Here is a 19,253-nt window from a genome sequence, read left to right as displayed (position 1 = left end):
CGTTCAGGCATGGATGCCCATAAATTAACATGCATTATTATTATAATAAAATTGCGTCACTGCTGAAAGCCAAACTGTCCAGCACGGATCTCTAAATAGAGGGGTAAGTGAGAGGTTGGATGGTGTTGCTCTCTACAACAAGGAACACAGAAGAAAGTATATAATCTGGGAGGCAGAAAATGTGACGAGGAGATTAACTAAGGGGTGCTCACATAAGCTTTTGGTGGCCTGCAAAGTTCATCAAAAGACCTTGAAAACTCAGATGGCCATGAAAATTCTTAAAACTTTCATAGGAAACTGAGATGAATTATATGCTTAAAAGACTGTGGTTGTCCTAAACTATTGGGATTAAATGCTAAAACGGGCAGCATGTTTTGACTCCCATTTTAAATGAACCAACCAGCTTGAGAGAGCAAAGACTGTGCACTACCACAATTATAGGGAGAGTTTGCTTATTGCAGCATCTACCTATGAAGTGAAGAGTTCAATGATCAAATAAAACAGGCTGCCCTTTTTTAAAGCTTTTTCTTTGAATATTCAAATGAAATGTTTTCACTTTGGGGCTTTGAATACAGAAAAAAATATCCTAGGTATTATTGCTTGTCATATCTCTTCTGCAATCAACCCAACTCACTGGTGAACATTCAGAGATTTAGCAGTTCTCGTAAGTGTGAAAACACTAGGTAGGATCCATCCTACCCAACTAGTAAACCTTGACATTGTGGCCCAGTTTTATTACCTAGCATACCTATTCCTTAAGTGCCTAATTGTCCATGAAGTAAAGAAGATGCCTTATAAGGTTTTCAGAAGAAAATTCTGAAAATTGTTCCATATAATATCAAAGCATAATGCTAAGCAAGGAAGATCTCCATCCAAGGGGTCTTCAAAAACCTGCTTCTCTACAAGCCGAGACTTTGACTACATGGGCAATGTTGTCCTTTTAAAGATGTTAGATCCCACCATTTATCCCCAAGTTAGTTGCCAAAATTATGTAAACTGGGTACAACTCATAAACTCATTACAAACACTTTCAAGGGCCCCCCAGATGAAGATCTGTATAAAGACCCACCACACTCCTATGAAAAATGCAAACATTACTTCTATTTCCCCATAAGAAAACTTACATAAAGAAAAGGGATAAAATGACTTAGGTTAGGTATGCAGCACATGCTTATGAGCTCAAGGTTGTACCTTGTCTTTCATTTCCAGGACTGTCTGCCAAGGAATAAATCCACACCCATAGTCAAATACTAACTGAAAAAGGCTGAAAACACAACTGCTATAATACATTATCCAGGTTAATATCAAACTCTATTTTAGAAAAAAAAAAAAAAAAAAGCCCAAACCAAACAACAACAAAAAAAAATCACCTCCTGAGCCTTAAGTTCCACTGCCCACAATTTCTTGTGTTATCCACTGCCCACAATTTCTTGCGTTAATGTGTCTTTTTAATTTACGGTGTATTAGTTTTATCCATAGTCCTCTACTTTCTGTAAAAATCCATGAACTGCCAGTAAATTCTACCTCTGGTTGCCTGTAAGTCTGATTTTTTTTTCTTACATTTTCTTGGCTGGTTTGATTTTCTGTTACAAGCTCTGGTTTTGTTTTGTTCTGTTTTTCCTTTTCTCTTCTGTAAAATATTTGATGGTCTAACAAACAGAAATCCTTACAGGAAAAATCTTTCCTTGGAAAGAAGTTCTAAAAGTCAGGTCTGATTTTCATAGATTTCCCCCTGGATATAGGTAGCATTTATTTTTCACATCTATTTTAGCAAGTAGGATATACAGCAGGTATCAGATGGATGATCTAAAACTATATAATAATGACATTCAGACTCACTTTGTCATTACTTCAATTGAAAGTCCTAGTTTTAGTTTTGCTAACCGGGAAACACACAGAACTAGATGCTTCTTTAAAAGCCATAGCTGTAAATTTCTACTTGAAGATGTACTTTTGCTGTTTTAATTCATGAAAAGGTACATTGTCCTTTACACATCCACAGATGCTTTACATCACCATAATACAGGAAAAGATGGCTGTGAGCATTGCGTTTCGCTGAGATGGGAAAAGTTGGAGCACCACTGATAACTCACTTCAGATTTTAAATATAACATATAAAAGTAACAGTGAAATACATAAATTATTATAGTATTAATAAAACAGATATTGAAGGTGACTTAAAAATAGCAGTAGCTTTTTCAAGAGAAATTAAAATCATAGGTGATTTTACTGTTGCTCATTCCTTGTATGTGCAGCTCTCAGGAGTTTCCCTGTAGGTTTCTGTCCGAATCTGTCCAGAAGTCAAACTCAAAGGTCTGTTTTTCTTGTTGCTATTAACTTTGATGCAAATCCCTCCCAGCCTCCCTCTCTCCCAGCCTCCCTCATTGCTGGTATCTGAAACGGGCAGTAGATTCTGCACTCAGATAATTCCTCCCCTCTGGACCACTGCTTTTGTGTAGACCATGCTGAAGTGTAGATACAAGGTGGAAGAACTGGAGGTCTCTGGCTCTGATATGGTTAAACCTGCATGAAGTTTATAAATACATAAATATTTTTGAGTATGATATGATTTTGGGTCGCATTAACTGAATCATCTGCCATGACATTTTTCCTTTCTACTGAAGTACAGTTCAGTTATTCATTTGTGCTAATTAATAATCCCGCAAGAGCCAAAGCATTAGTACATCATTTATTCTTTGCTGCCAGGAAAATTATATGAGGGACTTGTATTTATTGCTCTATTGCCAGAGGAACTATACTCAAAACATGGAAAATCGGGGAAAGACAGACTGCCCATTCTGTAAAAGCATCGGAGAATCTTTATTTGTCCTATTTTCACCATACAAGGCATACATCAGATTTCACTTAAGATCTCTTTGAACAAAAACACAGAGCCTTGATGACCGAATGGGAGACTTCAATAAACAAATCTCCTGCAAACTGCCAACTCATTTGGAAAAAGAGAAGTTCCTTCCAGGGCCCTTTTCTTTCTTATCTGATATCAGAGTTGTATAACTGCTCTGTTCCTCTAACCACAAGACTTGTTAATGGGGACTACTCAGCAATGGCTATATCACAGCTTTGAGATAATGTCCCCAGCTGTGATTTAACGAGGGAAAATACATCCCTCCTGCAAAGATAAACAACGTGAAACTTTCCCGGCAGTGTCCGTTCCAGTCTGGTGGAGAGGACATAGTTCAGTGCTGATTAAACTGCCCTTCTGCTGCAAGCACCTTCTCAGATGCAGCGGCTGAGCTGGGGTGCTGGGTGCTTAGAAACCTTTAGCTTCATACACAGAATGTGTAGCTAACATTGAGGTCTGTGGTGGTTTTACAATGATGTGAAGCTGAGCTCCACCACGCCGCTCTCTCGTTCCCCCTCCTCAAAAGTACAAGAGGAGAAAATATGATGAAATAAGGCTCTCAGGTTGAGATAAAAACAGGAAGATAACTCACCAATTATTGTCATGAGCAAAACAGACTCAGCGTAAGGGTGATTAATATAATTTATTGCCTACTAATAACAAACTAGAGCAAGAACTAAAAGCAAACTAGAACCACCTTCCTCCCATCCACCCTCTTCTATCTCCTCTCCCCAAGTGTCGCAGGGGAACAGGGAATGGGGGCTGCAGTCAGTCCCTGACACTTCGTCTCCGCTGCTCCCTCACGGTCCCTCTCTGCCCCTGCTCCCCATGGGGTCCCTCCCACGGGATGCCGTCCTTCCCGAACTGAGCCTGCGGGGGTTGCCCACAGGCAGCAGCTCTTCAGGAACTGCTCCCACACGGCTCCGTCCCACGGGGTCCATCCCCCAGGAGCAAACTGCTCCAGCACGGGTCCCCCACGGGTGCTGGCAGCTCCCCCCAGACTCCCTGCTCCTGCGTGGGCTCCTCTCCATGGGCTGCAGCTCCGGCCCGGGGCCTGCTCCTGCGGGGGCTCTCCATGGGCCGCAGCCTCCTCCAGGCCACATCCACCTGCTCCACCAGGGGCTCCTCCACCCATGGGGGGGCTGCAGCGTGGAGATCTGCTCCATGTGGGACCCATGGGCTGCAGGGGGACAGCCTGCTCCACCAGGGGCCTCTGCACAGGCCACGGGGGAACTACTGCTGCCTGCCTGGAGCACCTCCTGCCCTCCTGCTGCACTTACCTGGGGGGCTGCAGGGCTGCTTCTCACTCCTCTTTCTCAGCTGCTGTTGTGCAGCAGTTTTTTCCCCTTTCTTAAATCTATGCTCCCAGAGGCCCAACCAGTGTCGCTTATTGGCTCGGCTCTGGCCAGCAGTGGGTCGTTTCGGAGCAGCTGGAGCTGGCTCAGCTCTGACATGGTGCAGATGCTGGGCTCTGCTCACGGAGGCCACCCCTGCAGCCCCTCACTACCAAAACTTTGCCACAGTGACCTAACACAGCTCAATTCATTTAATTATTCTCATCTAACTGTTCTTGGATAGCGGTTGTCTGTATTATTATATTACTCTAAACTGCAGGCTTGTTTTATATACACCTCTTTTACCCATTTGTCACTACAAAATTAATCAAACTGAAAACTTGCCTAAACATTTATTAAAATGTTCATTCTTATTCAGCAAAGCTATCTGTCTATCAAAGTAATCTATTTTCTCATAAGGAATGATCTTATCCATCCACATGAGGAGCCCTAAGAGATAATGAAACATAATTAATGTAGAGGTTTATGAATTCATTATCTAAAATTCTGGCCTGTCAATGGAGAAGAATAGCTCATCCCCACCCCACAGTGTGTATTTCTGTCTCCGTTGTCTCCACAAAAGGCACAAAGATAGCATTCGGGTTTAAAATGTTTTACTTCAGTGTCCAAATAATACTTGAATATATAAATATGCGGGTCGTTCCTCAAGAAAACAATTTCTCCTACAAGATTGTGTAGTATTTGGAAGGCACCCAACTAAGATCTTCATAAAACCGTCTGGTTTTCTGGTGGTTTTGTCCTCAAACGAAACAGATGTGCTCAGGTTTTGCTGCCCTCTGCCAGTGCAGGCACAAGTACTGTGGTAAAGAAAAAAAAAATCTGGTAACCAAACCTTTGATATAGAAAAACCACATGGAGTTGAGTCATAAACTGTGGACACGAGACAACTAATTATGGGTTATGTTAGGCATAGGGAACAGGTTAACTGCTACATAATTACAATTGAGATCGCTGTGGACACAGTCAAGGAAACCCAGTTAATAGAAAGAAGTAAATGAAAATATATCTGTATCTATGAAAGAAAACAAGTCCTGTCTGTTTTCTTTAGTTTCTTCGGTGATTCCAAATGTTCTTGATCTCTTACCACTGCATAAGCATTATACTTATGAAGACTAAACAAGGGTTTATGTTTCGTGTTCTGCTATTTTTCACGAGAATAGCAGGGAAGGAGTTAGTAAAAGTTTCTTTAGAAGTACCCTGTGTGGGCCATGCTGCCAGTTGAGTGAAACACCAGATACAAGTGACACAATGAAAACTGGAAATTTGTGAAATGGAAACTTCTGTGAAATGGATTGTTGAGAGGTGGAAAGGAGATGGGTGGTCATACCAAGAGGGATGGTGGTCAAAGGGCTATGGGAAAAGGAAGGGAAGTGGGAATGGGACTTGCTGGAGGACAACATGGGTGGCAGAAGCCTGTGGCTGCCCCGGTCATCCTGCTGGCTTGGGCAGAGCTGTTTGCTCCGAGGCTACCTCCTGTAGAGAAAAACCTTCCGACACCAACAGCAGAGTGAGAAAAGTGAGGTGAGCGTCCAGACAGGCTGCATCCCTGAGGCTTCCCTGAAGGCCTGACTCAGACCGGTTTGCAGGCTTCCCCATTTCCTCCTAGGAGGGTGGAAACTTTCATCTTGGTTCCTTTAACTTGCCCTCCGAAAGTACATACTATTTCTGAGCACACACCTATATATAGCCTCCTTCTTCAATGTCACCTCACCGTCAGAGGCTGTTTCCCGTTGACACCAGCTAAATGTGGCCGTGAAGTTTGAGGTTGAGGTGATGGGTCCCTACCTGGGTGGGTGGGCAGGCAGCCAAATGGACATCCAGTTTCCTGACCTTGCTGTGGCATCACAGCTTGCACAGTGAGCGCTGCAGGTAAACACTGTGGCTCTTGGGGTTTCTCTGTTTGCTGTGCTGATTCCACTTTCAGTCCCTTTGCAGGGATGCCGTGGGTAACCCAAAACACATGCCGAGCACCAGCAGCCGCCAATGCAGGGCATCCCTCTGTCCCACCAGGCATTTCCTTCCAGTTGCAGGTCCAGATCTGTGGCTGGGGACATCCTCTTGTGCAAGAGATGTAGATGTGCTCCTGGTCATTTAGGCAATCACACATCTTAGGGTTTGATTTGCAGCTGTAAAAGCACAGGTCTCCTCTTCAGGTCATCAGTGAGGATATCACAATGTCCTTCATCTTTTCTGTACAAATATCTGGCAGTTTCTGGGTCTTATATTCACTGGAAAAGGTGTGCCTGTATAAAACACATTGACATCAATATATATTTACCCATTTTAATCATATCATCCAGTATGTACAAATCCATCTAGCGTCTTGCAAGCCTCCATAGCTTTCATTACTGAAAACAACTTAGTCATCAGCAGACTTTAATTAGCTGACTGCCCACTTCTGTCTCAGGTCAGTGCCTGAGACAGCATTAGTCCCAGCACTGATCCCTGCCTTTACACTGCAATTCATTCCTTTCTGTGCTAAGAAATAGGCTTCCCCCCATGTAACCACTTCCAAGTCATTGGCAAGACTTTGCTTCTTGGGCTATGGCTACTTATGCTCCACCCATTTGTAGTGTGGGTATTTGGAGTGTCTACTGAAAAAATCAGGAAGGGCTTTTTTGAACACTTATGCAAATTGTGTTTTCCAGATCACCTTTTCGGCAACTAGACTGCAGGCTGTACTATTCCAGTCACTAACAAATTGCTGCTCACCACTCACCAAACCTGTGATTTAGAAAAACAGAAGCACTTGTGATTCCCCTCCACACAAAGAAATGTCCTGTCTCAAGACCTCAGCCCTAAGTTATGAGCATGTAGAGTTCTGCAGCCACTGCATATTAGAAATAACAACTAATTACAAAACTGCATAAAGTGAAACATAATTACTAAGGAAGAGTATTTAAATGCCACGACAGTTTATTTTGACAGATGAGCTTGTCTTGAAGACGAAGAATTTCTCATGGGAGAATCAGCTGGAGAAATAAAGATTCTCAAGTTGCTGTTTGATCTAAAGGCAATTTCTGTACTTTTCTTTTTATCACCTCCTTTGAAGAGAATCATGACTCAGAGAGGCACAGGGTTAAGAGTGGAATGAACATTAAAGGCTTCTGTCACCGCAGCTAGACTCTCAAAAAGATTTTCAGAGATGTCAAACCTATGATATTTTTTGCTGTTTCTCCTGGCAGTGGTGTGATAGGATTTAAAGCAAATTTGGGCCCTGATGGATGGCAAATGCTGCTCCAAGGGAAAAAATAGAAGAGATGATTTCAGAAAACTTTTATTTATCGTCAAGCAAGGACCATATACATCAAGGTTCAGGGATCTATTTCCAAGCAATCTGACTACACCATGTTGGTAAAAAAATAAATAAAAAAGATAGAGAGAAAGAGAGATTGAGAGGGAGAGAGGGAGAGAGGGAGAAAGGGAGAGAGAGAGAGAGAGAGAGAGAGAGAGAGAGAAAGAAAGAAAGAAAGAAAGAAAGAAAGAAAGAAAGAAAGAAAGAAAGAAAGAAAGAAAGAAAGAATGATAGAATGAACGAAAGAACGAAAGAACGAAAGAAAGAAAGAAAGAAAGAAAGAAAGAAAGAAAGAAAGAAAGAAAGAAAGAAAGAAAGAAAAAGAAAAAGAAACTGAGAAAGCCAGCACTGTGAGGTACATGGGAGATGCTAGATTATCCAGGTTACCTACTGTACAAGAAGAGAAAATCTCCAGTTAGGCTTTGGTGACTGCTGTAGTCATTTTGTACTCATTTCCATAGCTAAAGTTCATGCTTTTGTATCTGATCTTGGCTGGTAAGTTATTCAGATTTTTGTTGGTTCAGCATGTGATAGGCACATGGTCACTACCAGCTGTGTGCTGAACCCCTAGCTTCATTGCTCTTCTTCTAGGAAAAGATTTGAAAATGACACTTAGCTGTGAATCCATCCTTTTAACACCATTAACATGAGGTAGTTCATAGGCTTTTCCATTTCTTGGTTGTGAACAAGTGCAAGTTAACACATTGGAATCAACCGACTTAGACGCACACTGTTAACCTTCCAACAAACCTGAACTCAATATGTAGCGCTGCTAGATTTATGCCTTGGGCCACATCTCCCCCTGACAGTTCACAGAACAACTCATAACTGGAAGTTTCACATCCTCTTCAGAAATCATCTTATAATTGCTGCTCAAAAATTTCAAAAATACATCAGACATCATCTAATCCACAAGCATTGTCCATTTTTTAATTGTCAGGTTTCTCTGCTTTTACAGTCTTAATTTAGTTGCAGGCACCCATTTCCTTCATGTCCAATTTAGGTGTGGGCCACTTTCCCAGAACTAAAATGAAGGCATGAGTAAGGAAAATGCTACGCAGAGTGTGAACACTGGTGAGGATTAGGTGCCCACCATTACCACCAACACAGTAGTCCAGAGCTGCCATTAAAGCACATTTATTTTGGCATAGGAGGAAATTATCAATCACTTCTTAAATTGACTTTCAACTTCGGGGACTCACAGCAAGAAGTAAAAATTATGCTTTTATTTATTTGGACTGGACACACTGAAGCACCTGTGTAACACAGATCTCTCACAGAGCACTTTATAACCATGAGGCCTCCTCCAAAACCTCCTGAAATCACCAGGAGTCTTCCCATTAACTTCAGTGTGGCTTTTGGCCTCAACTCAGTGTGCCCATGTGACTGAAGATGCCACAGCAATAGTTCTGACATTTTGTATTTGAATGGAGCACCATCACATTATATTCATCTCTGTTGCTTAGATGAGCAAGTTCAGCATGTTGTCCCTAAAGCCACAGTGTCACTGAAGCAGCCACCCTTATTTCAAAAGCCTGGATGGAGAATAGAGAATTTAGCACATACAGAAAGCACTGCTGGTTCCGTGGCCCATTGGCATCTTCTCATGGTGTTTTGTTTTCTCTGTGTAATATTTTTAATTTTCTTCATATTAGCCATATCATCAGGCCCCACATATGCCTAATGGCTATTTCTGTAAAATAAAATAATGGCAAATGTCAAAATCATTTTGGAGAAGCTAAACAGTGACATTTCTAAGGAAGCATAAAACTTGGTGCCTACAAGTGCTTATGGGCTGAACTGCTTTTTTTTTTTTTTTTTTCCCCATCTAGCAGTAATATGTATTGTGCTGAAATTTGAAAACAAGCAGTGAACATGAATTAAAAAAAGGTCCTGATTCTTTTTCCAAACATATTTTCTTATTTACTAAAACAAATGGGTAAAACTATCGTCAGGAAAACATTGTTATATGACCATCGCCCGAATTGTATTCTTACCACTGGATCATAATTCCCTTTTTTTCCATTCCTTAAAAGTTCATTCAGTTCTAACTTCTACAGTAATGTTTATCTAGAGTACCTAATTATATAGTGCAACCTGCATCTGGAGTGCTGGTTCAAGGTTATTATAGTTCTCCACAGACATAACAAAAATATTGTTTTAAACTTATCCATTGAGGAAAAATGGCTGCCTTTTACCACTGATAGAAGTATCTGGATGTAAAATAAATTATTAGAAATTTAGGAACACAGGACTATCCTCTATTTAGAAGGCTGAATTTCCTCCATGACACTTGCTGCCACAGAAGTACTTGTTTTTTGATTCTGCAACAGACATAAAAGGTGACAGATTTAAACTAAATGTGTAAGACGTATAAAATGACAGATTGTAGTGATAGGCAAATAAGAAAGGTGAATTTTATGTATGCTGCCAGTACATGTTTCAAACAATATGCGATGGGGAGATGTGATAAGACTAATGAAATATTAATAATGGATGGAGTAGGAATAATTTTTTAATATTTTTTCAGTACTCAATATCTGAAAAAGAAGCTTCTACTTAATCTATACCATAGTGATTAAATGCAGAGCACCATTACTTTTACTACAAAGAGAAAAACTTTTTCTTTGGCAGCAGTAAAAGGAAAGTGGGTAGATAAAACAAACTCTTTAATTCATATGTCCTTACTCATAGGTTTCCCGTCAAGCATGGTTTCTTCTTTATTTAGAATCAATACTAAGTAAGGAAAGGATAAATATATAAATCGCAAAACTCTTTCTGTGGGTGTACTGGTAGCCAAAGTAAATTGTCTGAGGTTTGGAGAGACCTTGTGCTTGTTCTGTATTTGCTCTAAAATGCAGAAGTGATGAAGAAATATTTTGTTTAAATCCCTAGAATGAGGGCTGTAAGGACTGCCTGGAGTGCTGGCCGTGTTTATGACACACAGCATTCCTGATAGATCCCTTGCTGCTTATTTCTGTAGTATTCCCATTCTCTGTGGAGAGGGTGAGGTCTTGCACACAGCCAAAAATGGGAAGTCAAGGGCCTTTGGCTGGGCTCCAGCTCTTGTTTTTGCCATGCCAAGCAAGCAAGGCTGTAACTCTGTAGGACTTTCTCCTAGGGGGTTTATACTGTGGAGGCCTGGTCCCGTTAACAGCTCAGGCAGTTACTCGAGTGCAAAGATAGGAGTACTCCCTTTATAGTTAGCAACAACTTTAAGATAGAGAATGTGATTAATTGTTTTACCGCCAGTGGAATCAATTAAGATTAACTGTACTTTTAACACCACCCCCCAACAGGTTTCATTGTTACCCAGCAAGTCACTTACACTCTCCCTGTGCCGGTGCCCTTTTGTGAAATGGATGCAGTAAAATACCTGGGGGATGGGGTGATAGTGCTGTGAATATTTGCATCTGTGGCACATCCTAAAAAAACTTGAAGAAAGATGAGTCAGAAGTGCAGAAGCTCCAATTTTTTATAATGCCTCTGGCTGGTTGCTCAGACCAGCAGATAATGAAGTCATCTGGGAGAAATCACAAGTTTATTAAAGGTATGGTTTAATATTACTTTAAAGCTACTGGGATTTTATATGTGTGCCAATATTTTTTATTCTTCTTAATGATCAGAAACAGCCTTCACTTTTATCTAGGTAAAAAATAGTATCAATATTAAAATAAGTTGGGGAACATGGGAGTTGCTCCTCTTAAGTATTTGAAGTACAGTGTGTTTAGCAAAGAGGTAGATATGAAATACATGTGTATGACGTAGGTACTTCTATGCATCAGACTTCATCAAAGCTGTGAGCTTCTTAAATTCACAGCCACATAAGCCTTACCTTCAACATCAGGCATGTTCACCCTCAAAACTACCTGGGCAGATAAGCCTGGTCAAGTCAATGTAGAAAACTCCTTCATCCTTCATGAGAGGTTTTCACCTATGAGAGGTTAAACATCACCTCAAAACAGCTGGGTGCAGCCTGCTAGCAGGGTCTGACACTTGCTCAGGAAAGAATTGCCAAAAGTGCATCAATATCCTTGCTTGCACTATGTTAATGAATAGTTTGGTCAAAATGAATAGTTTGGTCAAAATCTTCCAATCCTTCCAATCCTTCCTTCCTTCCTTCCTTCCTTCCTTCCTTCCTTCCTTCCTTCCTTCCTTCCTTCCTTCCTTCCCTCCTTCCCTCCTTCCCTCCTTCCCTCCTTCCCTCCTTCCTTCCTTCCTTCCTTCCTTCCTTCCTTCCTTCCTTCCTTCCTTCCTTCCTTCCTTCCTTCCTTCCTTCCTTCCTTCCTTCCTTCCTTCCTTCCTTCCTTCCTTCCCTCCTTCCCTCCTTCCCTCCTTCCCTCCTTCCCTCCTTCCCTCCTTCCCTCCTTTCTCCTTTCCTTCCTCTGCCCAATCTCACAGGAAATGGCAGGAAAATGATCTGAGAGCTCAAGCTGAGCATGACAAATGAGGATGACAAACAGAGGGAGAGGCTTTATTGGCTCGGCTCCAAAGGAAATGAAATTACTTTGAGGAATTTTCAAATTTTGCATAAAATTAGCTGGATGCCAACCCACATGTTTAGATGTGGGTCAGATGAAAATTACTGTCACAGGAGATGTGGAAGGTCAAATGATGAGACAACCCGCTCCTTGTGCTTGTGTCCAACAATGACAAAAATCTGGAAGGAAGTGGTAGCGTGAAGGGGGCTATCTGGGATTGCAGGCTGCCAGCACTGGTGCAGTGTTTTTGTTGCACATCTGTTCAGAACAGAAAGATATAGCAAAAAAAAAATGTCGTAAGATTGATCATCGTGTATGCACAAATGGTTCAAATAAATAGTTTTGGAGTCATTGGGTTTCAAGGGGACTAACACCAAGTTTGCAAGGCAATTCATCCTTTAGGAGGTAGAAAGCTGTGCAGGAACAACAGAGGTGGCAGAAAGCAGTGCCAGAAGGAGCTGGGATGGTGGTGGGGGTGGCACAATTCTTAGGTGACATGGCTCATGCATTTGATTGAGAGGTGTTAGGGGAAGGCTGCGGCAAATCTCTGCCCAAACTGCTTGTGGAATAAGCACAAGAAACAATTCATCACTCTTGTGTGGAAAGTCTGGCAGAGAATGATAACCTTTCCTACCTTGTTTTCATTAATTATTTCAAACTCTAGAGATACTGGGAAAGGTATTTGCATTCCACACTGCAGTTCATAGTACCCAGAAGAGGGTAAATAAAGGGTATGATGATACTTTAGGATGACGCAATACTAAAGACCGTCTCTTGATTGACAGACAAGACCCCATGTGGACACTACAAGACTTAAAAGCCCGACAGGTCAAAGGGAGCAAAAAAAGAAAGGAAAGCAGAAAGATCTCTGGCAAGTGAGATTGACAGCCAAAGTGAAGCTGGGGCTATTGATCTGTTCAGGCCTGGGGCACAGGCCTGGCGGAACTGAGGAAGGACCTGATTAGAAATGGAATTAGGAATTAGGAAAGAGGGAAACTTGGGAGTATGGCTTGCAGATGCAGGCCAGGCTGGAGCAAGCAGGATGCAGGAGCTAGGGACTGCTTCATCGGTGGATTCATGAAAGAAAACATTTCAGACTGCTAGTCCGTAGAAGGTAGGAGTATTTCACTCCCATCAAATAAATCACAGGAGACAGACCTAGGGTTGAGATTGTTGTTCACCAACAGGGTGGGCAGGGAGCTTGGGGCTCCATCCACAGCACAATTGCTATGAAACTTAGTGGGGAAAGCAAAGAGCAGCAGAGCTGAGGCCATACAGGTCCAACTCTCATACGAGTACTTACGTCCAGAGATAGCCCGCATTTAGCATTGTAGAATTTCATCAATCCTGATATCGACGGGACTGTGAGAACTGGAAATTGCTTCTATGAGATGATTCTGTTGCTGAGCCCAAGTTAAAGGAAAAGAGCAATTAAAAATTTTTGAAAAGCCTTTGTTCCACTCACAGTACAGAACTAATGTAAAACTGAAGCAATCGATCTGACACAGAGCAGTATTAGGAGCTCCTCTTGGCCTGAGTGAAACCTCTACAGTTCATACACCGAAATAGTTATCAATATTTTTTCATCACAAGGGAAATGATATTTCATCTGAGATTTTTGTGTGAGATGAGTGCTCACATGACAGCAAGGCAGTCACAAGTACACAGGAAAGGACATATTCATAAATAAAGTAGCGTATTGTCTCACAACTAAGAGCTCTTCCAGGCCACCCTGACAAGCTGGCAGAGTGCAATGGATGTGATGCTCCTCTGAGAGTTGCACTTCAGTGTGTACCTGGCTGTTTTTCATGTGTATTCCCTGCTGTACTCTTCAAGTCCATGCTCAAAAGCTCCTGAGGACCATTACTGAATTCCCCTGAGAGCAAAGCTGTTTTTTTTTTTTTTAAAAAAAAAAAAAAGGAAAGGGATGAAGCACCTGCCTCTTGTTTTCCATGTTTTTCTACTTCCAATGTTATTAAAGAATGGGAGAATCATTGGTCCCAAAGAAGAAACAATGTACAAAATAAATTTTGTTCTTCAAGATAGGAAACAATAGATTTACTGGGGGAAATTCTCCCCACTTTGTTTTTTCTTGAGTTCCACTACAGACAAAAAATAATACAAATTTGGAATTTGTTCTTTCAATTTCAAGTGCTCATGAAGTTTTCACTCGGAAAACACAACACAAACCCTAAAGCATGTGGGTGCTTTGGCAACCCCTAGGGTTTTAATGAGCATCATGTATATTTTTACTGGGGAGAAAGAAGTTCCTGTGTTTTTTTTCCAATATACCATTGCTTTAGTGGGAGTCAAAAGTGAAGTGAAACCATCGTGTTAACCGAGAGGATACCAAGATGATAGTGTTCTTCGGTTGTTCCCAGCACTAATACCCACTTGAAAGCAGCAAGGAGACCTTATTTCCTTTTGGGGGGTTTATTTTAGCATTTGAAATATGGCAGATAGCATAATTGGATTTTAAATATCTGATCCAAATTTATTTCAGGGGATTGAGTCAAAACAAATACAAATTCAAGTTTGCCTAGTGCATTTAAAAACTGGCAGCACACACGTTTCAGGACCTCACCAATTACAGCACTTTACTTATTTCTGCAACAGTTGGCTGCATGTTATTTCTATCTAAAACCATGTCCCACACTTTCAGGCTTAGTTGCGGGTTCATAAGTGTTTGTTCTATTATTCAATCATATTATAAAATGAACCACATTTTCCAATAGCTACTTCATGTTCCTTATTTCATTTTTAATTGTGGCATTTCTTCAAACATCAGTTGTCCCACAGGATTTCATTTTTGGACCACTTTTGCAAGCCACTAAAAATGATGAATTCTTGAAGCTTGCAATCTGAGCTCAGTTTAAGCTCACATACCAAAATCTTATCCAAAACCATGTCAAAGAAGCCAAAACCAACCCCATACCACTTCCTAGGTCTAAGTTGCATAACGAATAGGTCTGCACCCTCCCATAAAAAATAAACACCCCAGCCTGCTGTATTTTTCATGGACAGAGAGTTACCTCAATATCCATGAGGCATCAATATTGTCTTGCACCATGTAAACATGAGCCTTGTGTCTTCTGTATCTGCTTTTAACTCTTGCATTTTAAATCCTCTGGTTTCTTGTGGTCTGGTGGCATTGTTTATCACTCAGATACAGGGAAAAGGCATTTGTGATTGCTGACAAGTTAGTTTTCATCAGCTAAAACACCTTTTCCACATTTATTTTAATTTTTGAATTTCTGAAGCTGTCCAGGTGCTGCTCATGCTTGTTGCACCATACCTTCACTTGAATGTTAAGAACTCCTTTCTGTCCAGCGTTGTAACTGTTAGGACATCCCACATTCCCAGATAAGTTTCAGTGTGGCCCTAAAGAATTTACAGAGCAATTTCAGGCCAGTAATCCAGTTTTGTGATGAAAAAGACAGACCATTATTACCGAGCCCGCATGTGAAGGAAACAACCACCGTCTTCTAGTGAAATGAGAAAAAGAATGCTGGTGAGGATGGAAGTTGCTGTCCTGTGAGTTATGGTGGCTGGGATCTGAGCAATCAAGCAGGTGAAAGAGGACAACAACTTCATCTACATTTCCTGCCACCACTCTTGTATATTCTTTTTACACCACCAAAATTATCATATTTTAAATGTTCGCGTATTATGACCTGCAAAGCACTTTCAGTGGAATTATTTCTTTTCTCCTAAACTCTACTGGAATGTTTTTTGCTCTGGGACCACAGTAATGAATTTGTTATTGGGATGCATTTGAAAACAGACTCCAGCATAGGACACCCAGCCAGATTCACTCACTGCAGGAGGTGTAGCAGCCAGGTACACATGGTGCAGAGCTGGAGCCTCTTCCAGGTGTCACCAGCCACCGCTGAGCTCTGGTGCTGCAAGCTGCCAAGCAGCACACAGGGTCGTGTCGCAGACAAAAAGCAAGCCCAGTCTATGTTTAGTAAGCTGAGTTTGCCAGTCAGGTTTCTATATAATATTTGAAATCCTTAGCCCATGTCTCCACCACTTTTCCATGGTTATATGTTTCTTAAATTTCCCTTCTAGAACACAGTTGCTCACAAAACTTATATCCTTATTTCACAGATGATTCACACTCCTTTTAGGACGAGACACTTTAGATCTTTCATGAAGGCCAACCAGAGCGAGATGAGGCTGTGTGCTTTGCTTTCACATCCAGTGAGAAAACATAAATATTTCTTCCCAGACTGTAATGGAGAATATATCATTGCAAAAAGCAAGGCCTGGGCTAGATCCTCCTTTCTGCATGTTCTGAAATGTTTGTGAGGCATGAAAGAAATGCCTCAGAATATGAAAAGGTCTCTGTGCTCCTAAGCCTAAGAAAGAAGCAGACCCACAGGCATGCACTGGTCCCTTTCTAAGGAATCAGTAGAATCCCTCAGCTTGGGAGTGTCATGGGAAATGTCTGTAAATGGAATACGTAGAAAGAAAAACTAAGAAAAATGCAGAATAGAGAGGGACACTGTGCACCTACACTCTGGTTCAATACTTAGGTTACTGGCCTGTAATATATAGCTTCTTTCAAAGGACTTCAGTGTTTTTTATGATTCTGCATCAGAGAAGTGTCATGGGTGGATGGTCTTCATTTTGGGTGGACAAAATGTTGTTGACTGTGACAGGTTTGCATCTGGCAGAAAAGGTCACATTTGCCTTGACATGAGCATAAAAGTTTTTCTTGGCCAGAGTTATTGCTGGAGCATCCAGGTACACACTGAAATGTGCTGAATCCTGTGTTGCTCCACCCTACAAGTGGCAGTCATGCTTTCTCAAGAAGTGATGGTATAAATTGTCATCTCTTCTTGCTCCAGTTCGTTCCCAATACATCCTGTCTGACATGAGTGGTGAGATCTCAGCCAGGGCATAAGCTCATGAAAGTGGTCCCATCACTCATCATCCAGATCAGAAATGACAGCTGAATGAAGCTGAGAGTCTTCACCAAATTGTATGCACTGAAGTCAGTGCTCCTCCCTAATCTTTCCAGTGTCTTCATTCAAAAGCTAAGCCAGAATCAATGGGATATAAATTAATAGGGGAATACAAATTGATTCTAGACTATAGATCCCTTTAATTCCCTCTCCCAAAAGAAAGACTGGTACCAAAAGTCAATAGTCTACATGGTCTTTTTTGAGGCTGTCTCAAGATCAAAGCTTCGTAAGAGCAAGCCTACAAAATCTCTTGTTCAGATGTGTCAAGCACTGGTGATTGTTCCATAATGGTACTTTAATCATGCAGTAAGCAAAACATCAGCTAAGGCAAGTACTACAAATTGTACTCCATATCTACACTTACCAAGCCTGCCCAGGCTCAGAGGAAGCTGAGGATTCAGGGTATCTGACACCAATTCCTTCCTCCTCTGGAAGTTAGAGCTTTCCAATGGTGATTGTTTTGAGATGGCTGAATAGTGGAGTCCTCATTGAGAAATGGGTTCTGGAGGAAAAAAAAATATATATATATATGTATATATCATATAGATACTATGGTAAGCTGTTATATTTTTCTATAGCAATATAGCATTTGGTATGCAACTTCGGTTTATAAACCAAGTAAGTTGGCTGAAGATCTCTAAGAAACAGGAAGAGTTGTCACAGACATATATTTAAGATTACTTTACTCTTCCAGAGTCACAGTTACTTGTGAACTTCTAAATCCAGGTAGAACACCACACGCTGTTGTGTTCTATAATGAATAGTAAAAATGAGTGCTCAGTAAAATTATTCTTCCATGCCTATCCTTTTTAAATTATTTACAGTCCAAACTTCCCTATATGTACCTGTGTCTGGCTGAGTTTCTTGGTTATGAAAGTGAACTCCAAACAGAGCTGTTCTGTGCGCAGCTATGCAAAAGAACATTAAATTAAGATTCCAGTAGATATCTGTAATTTTGATGTTTCTTAACATGTGAGAGCCTGATCTTCAGCTAACTGTGAAGAGGGTTTTGTCTGAAATTGTAAATTTTTTTTGAAAAGTCAACAAAATGCTCTCAGCAATTCCACTGTGTGGAATCATATTGACAGCATGGATGGGTCATTGACAGGGCTGGAATTTCCACCCAGAGAAAGCAAGGCCTGACTGTCACCTGCACGGACAGGCTTTCCAAGGGAACACAAGATGCAGTCTGCAAGCAAATTTCACAGAAATATTTTCGATGCAGGCAAATGGAAACTGGATAAAATATCAAGCCTTGATTGTCACAGATCATACGTATTGATTCACAGGTCTCTCTCTCTCTCTCTCTCTTTTTTTTTTTTTTTTTCTTCTCTCTCTTTTTTTTTTTCCCCTCATACATTCCTGAGCTTTTTTTTTTTTTTTTTTTTTTGTCCTTATTTCTTCTAGTTTGTTCTTGTCTCAAAGCTTCTCTTTCCTGTTTGTTTGCCTAGTAATTCCCATACTGCAACATTATTTAACATAACATATACTTTCTGTTCCTATTCCACATCTTCCCTGTTTCTGCTCTTTGTCTTCAGTTTCCTTTTTGTTCTTTTCTGCCATGTACATGATCCTGGCACCACTCTCATCCTCTCAAAATCAGCTCTGGATCCAGCAAGCCTATGTTTCATCATCGTTCTCACTTAGGGTCTTTGTTTCAATCTTTCCTTCTATTAATCAGTTCTCACTAACTCCCATGTCTAACTCTCTCAGATTAGATTGTTCAACTGTTTCTCTTTCCTCAGTTTTTCTTCTTCCAGATTAACTTCTCATCCAATTTATTCTCTTTTTTAATTAACTCTTCATCCCAAGTGTCTAAAGGACACTTTAGATCACAAGATCTATGTCCTTACCCTCATTCTTCCTTGTGGCTTTTCATCTAGAAAATACGGGTTTCTTCATCCCTGACTTTGTTCTACCCTGATCTTGCCGGTCTTGTTTTTTTGTTTTTGTTTTTGTTTTTGTTTTTTTTTGTTTGTTTTTGGTTTTGTTTTTTCATGTTGCCCTTGTTCTTCTTTACCAATTTTAGGTTCATTTCTCCTTGTCCAACCAGTTTCTCTCTCCTATTTTCTTCTTGACAAAATCCACCAGCTTCCATGTTTTTTCAGCTTGGCTTCTCGGTTCTCTCTATCCACACATCTAAGACCTTGGTCTTCTTTTGCCTAGATTCAAGTTAAATGGTTTCTTGCTCTCTGTTGATCTGGCAGTGTGTAGGCTAGGATGCAAGTCATGTGCCAGCTTGATGCTACTTTTAAAAGCATCAGCAATTAAACCCTTGGTTGGTAAGGC

This window comes from Anas acuta, chromosome 2 (assembly GCF_963932015.1).
Source record: "Anas acuta chromosome 2, bAnaAcu1.1, whole genome shotgun sequence".
Taxonomy (NCBI): Eukaryota; Metazoa; Chordata; class Aves; order Anseriformes; family Anatidae; genus Anas; species Anas acuta.
This window is presented reverse-complemented; position numbering follows the sequence as displayed.